The following is a 4,835-nucleotide window of genomic DNA, read 5'->3' as shown; positions in this document are numbered from 1 at the left end:
CCATTTATGACAATCCAAGGGCTAACATAATTTTAAATGGGGGAAAATTGAAATTTTTTACTCTCAGATCTGGTACAAGACAAGGATGTCCTCTATCACCACTCCTATTCAATATAGTTCTGGAATCATTAGCTAATCCATTAGACAAGAGAGAGAAATAAAAGGAATAAGAATAGGTAAAGAAGAAGTCAAATTATTATTATTTGTAGATGACATGATACTTCACTTAGAAGACCCCAAAAAACTCCACCAAGAAACTACTAGAATTGATACACAAATTCAATAGCATAGCAGAATACGTAGTCAATACCCAAAAGTCAATAGCATTCCTCTACACAGATGACAAACACCCTGAGAGGGAAATTAGAGAAACAATTCCTTTCAAAATAACATTGCAGAGAGGCCAGGGAGATGGCTCAGTGGAATAAGCACTTGCCTGGCAAGCGCGAGGGCCTGAGTTCAATCCCCGGTTCCACAAAAAAAAAAAAAAAAAAAAACAAGAAGTGACTAGAATGCAGCTCTGGCACCTCTGCTTTCCTGGCATTTTGGGTGCTTGCCCATGTATCACTCTGCTCTATGTCTCTTATGACTTCTTTACTACTGAAGATCTTAATGTTTTTACCTTTTTATTCTCTTGTAATAATAAGAAAATCCCTTCTATTTTTATATTTTCTTATTATTAAAAGAACCCACAGTGATATTATTCAGGTTACAAAAGGATATTATGACATGAGTTTTTGATTTGTCCCTGTATTTGCACCTAAATGTTATAACTGACATTCACTGGATAACAATATGTAACATAACAACCATTGTTAACTTTCTATCATTTTGTTTTGAAATTCTGTATTGATTTTATTTATTTTTTTTTGTTGTTGTTGCCATTCTTTTGGTTTTCTTTTTGGGGGGATTATTTTATTCTCTTTAAAATAGAAATAAATACATTAATAAATTTTTTAAAATAAAATAAAGTTCACTGAAAGAAATTCTTTTTCTAGAAAAAAAGAATATCTTTTGTGGTTTCTAAATGGACATCAATCTCTTCCCATTTTCTCGTAAAAGCTCAAAGGCTGATGCTGAGTGCACGCACCAATATATTGATACTCTGCGTAATTACTTCACCTCATGTGTGCATGAATGACACACACAACAGAAGTTCTGAGAAAATGCCTTAGAGTCAATGTGAATTTGGGCATCTGAGAACAGAATTAATCCCAGGAATTCTTACAACGTAATATTCTTAGCCATATACTTTGCAAGTTCTCAAGAACTTTTATTTAATAATGAGATGATAACAACAAGCTCTTAAATGCAGTATTTTTTTTTACAGTGGAGATCATTATCTCTTATAAGGACTAGCTACCTACACAGAAAATGAATGGACAACCATGAATCAGAGAAGCCTAATTTTTCCTTAGTATGCATGCTTATAATGTATACTTTATTTAGAGATATTTACAAATCATATTTTGTTGCTATTGAAGACATATGCAGTGTGACCACTAAGTTACAATTTGTCTTCTGTGAATGTCAGTAAAAAGCTACAAGTCTGAAAATACATGAAATACCATCTACAATTAAATTATAAAGAATGTAAAGTACAATATAAAATGTTGCTTTCTTAGCTACTCAGCCTTCAACTAATTGAACTTCATTATTAAAATTTAATAACTGTATTCAGCCTGCATACCCATGCAGCTTAAACTTTGAAACTTTCAAATTCTCTGTCCTGGTTACTCTTTGCTCATTTCTGAGACAACTATCTGACACCCAAAATGAAGGAAGAAAATGTTCATCTAGCTTGCAGTTAGTGAGGTTTCAGTCCACACTCAGCTGGCTCCAAGGCAGAGTGGCACGTGGCAGAGAGCAACATTTCATGGTGGTGGCAAAGAGCAGCAAGCAAAAAGGAGTGGCAGCAGCTCAGGTGGCTAGCTAGCCTTTGTCCACTCCTGACATTGTAATGCGGAGTATCTGCCCCAGGGTGCTGACACCCGTAATCCTAGCATTGGATCAAGAATCAGTCACAAACACCAGAAGCCACCCCATGACTACATGAAGCTTTGGGGGGACAACTAGATACAAACTATAATAACATTTTCCAATCTGGATTTTATATATGCAACAAAGTAATTGTGCAGAAGATGAAATAATTATACTTTAGGGACTGTAGCAACCTTCATGGTTTTTTTATGGTTTTATCAGAATCATGAGTCTAATCTATGACCATGTATGTGAAGGTAGAATTATATCTTGAAATGAAAGATTATTTTCATTGTCAATCAACGCAAGTAGTACTTAATCCTGAGGTAGATTATGCACAGCAGGAATTTCAACTGAAGAGATGAAGGAAGGACTTTATTCCTAGAGTTGAAAAGAGTTGAGGTATTTTTGATAGTGTCACAATCTTTTGGCCACATGGGAGTATCATGGAAGAAAGTGACAGCAGTGGAATTCTCTCTGCCAAGTGTCAAGACAGGAAATAGGTGGTCTTTGGCAGTAACAACAGGGCAGGACAGACCCTGTCAACTGTAACACCAAATATCAGGGCAACTGATGAGAGTAGTAGCCAAGACTGACCTTTGAACAGGCAGGAATGACATAGCTAACATAGAAATTATTGCAAAACAAAGCTCATATTTTACATACATCTTCAGTTTTGGGGGTAGCAGGTAGGTAGAAAAAATCCAAATCAGACAATATGAGGATTTTGTTCTGGTATTGTGTGAGGCAATACCTCAGAAATACAGGAAAAACTCTCAGAAATACAGGAGACAATCTTCAGTAATAGAAAGAGGTACCTAGAATGTGGTCTTGTGTCCTTATGGTTTAAGAATTATAACATTCTATAATCAAAAGCTAGTCAAAATAAAGGTAGATGGGACACATACGAATAAGATGTTTCTGTTTGAGATCTTATTGGTTACTTTTCCAATTTTAGATCTTATTGGTTACTTTTCCAATTTTAGATCTTATTGGTTACTTTTCCACAAGTCTCACTTAACATTTTTAAAGACTTTTTAAAATGAAAACTGGAAAGTTTCATTTGAAAGTTTTACATGATGATAAGGGTAGGCCCTCAATGTCTCAGTTAGTGGAGTCTTATAACTTTTCAGGCCACTGGCTACATGGCTGCTTTCTGGTCTATGCACTAGTAGTGTCAGTAGCTTTCCTAGACAAGGCAGGTGCATATCTGGTAACTCAACCTTTCTGGGGTCACTACTGTGCCCTCACTCTCACAGATGCACTAAGAATCACCTCACTGGGTTTTCTCTGTAGGAGCTCCTACTTTGCAGTAAACTCCTGTGAACTTTTTGACAATTTTCTCCGAAGTCTTGGTGGTAGCTACCATTGCCCCATGACTCTTTCATTCTGCATTTCTGCAAGCTAGCATCTTGTTCAATGCTCTAAGGATCTGATACTGGCCTAGCCGGTGTCTGGATCTGCTCGAGCCAAGTGTAGCTGCTGAGAGCTTTGCCTACTGAACATAGGTAAAAGATTCCTGACACTGTGCACTGAGCTTGCGGACAGCTGAGAGTGGAAGACACCCTTCAGGTTTCTTTAAACTGTTTTGCCCTGCTTAGTCTCCAGGCTGATGATGGAAAAGGCAGCTTCAAATATATTTAAGACGCCCTCAAGGCTTTTTTCCAGTTATCCTCACAATTACCTTTCCCACTAGTCTCTCTCCCAAGCACTTGGTCAGCCACATCCTCCTGAATCACACCTTAGGTATTTTTCACATTTCTTTCATTGACCAGGATATGACTGTCTGAAGCATTCCATTCTATTTCCCCTTTCTCTTGTGTTTGATTGTAAATTTCAATAAAAATGGGAGCCAAGCCATAGCATAAATAGGTTTTGTTTCAAAATTTCTTCCACCAAATGTGCTAGGTCATTCCTCCTCTTTTTGTAATTTTTTTATTTTTTAGACAAGATTTCACTATGAATTTCAGATTGCCCTAAAACTCACACATACTTTGTAGCCAGGGTTGGCCTAGAACATAAAGCGACCCTCTTGGGATTAGAGGCTGCACAACCTATCTAGCTTGTCCATTGTTTTCTACAAGGGTCTAGGCAAAGGCACAATACAACCTAGTTCTTGGCTATTTCATAGCAACGATGGCATTTTCTCCTATTTTCAATAGAATCCTCATTTCCACTGAAGAGTAGCTCCTTAGTCTCCATGTCTTCTGGGTCTTCACCAGAGCCATGCATAAGGCTTTGGTGACTGGAGATTCTCTGATGGCTAGAGATTCTTTTATTTATTTTTGTTGTCTTTTTGAGACAAGATATCACTATTCAGTTCAGGCTGGCCTTGAACCAATTTTGTAGCTCAGGTTGGCCTAGAACATAAAGCAATCCTCCTGCCTCAGCCTCACCAAGTGCTGGGACTATAGGTATGGGCCACCACACCCAGCCAGCAGTAGAACTCTCTCTCTCTCTCTCTCTCTCTCTCTCTCTCTCTCTCTCTCTCTCTCTGTTCTCTTCTCCCTCTCTCCTCTCTCTCTTCTCTCTCTCTCCCCTCTGTCCTCTTCTCTCTCTCTCTCTCCCCTCTGTCCTCTTCTCCCCTTCCCTGCCCCTTCTCTCTTTTTCTCTCTCTCCTATTCTCCCTATCTCTCTCCTCTTCTCCCTGTCTCTCTCTCCTCTTCTCCCTCTCTCTCTCCCCTCTATCTCTCTCCTCTTCTCTCTCTCCTCTTCTTCCTCTCTCTATCCCCTCTTCTCTCTTTCCTCTTCTCTCTCTCCTCTCTTCTCTCTCTGTCTTCTCCCTCTCTCTCCTCTTCTTCTCTTCTCTTCTCTTCTCTTCTCTTCTCTTCTCTTCTCTTCTCTTCTCTTCTCTT

Source organism: Octodon degus, unplaced genomic scaffold, assembly GCF_000260255.1.
Source record: "Octodon degus isolate 3935 unplaced genomic scaffold, OctDeg1.0 scaffold00081, whole genome shotgun sequence".
NCBI lineage: Eukaryota > Metazoa > Chordata > Mammalia > Rodentia > Octodontidae > Octodon > Octodon degus.
Note: the sequence above shows the minus strand (reverse complement) of the source record.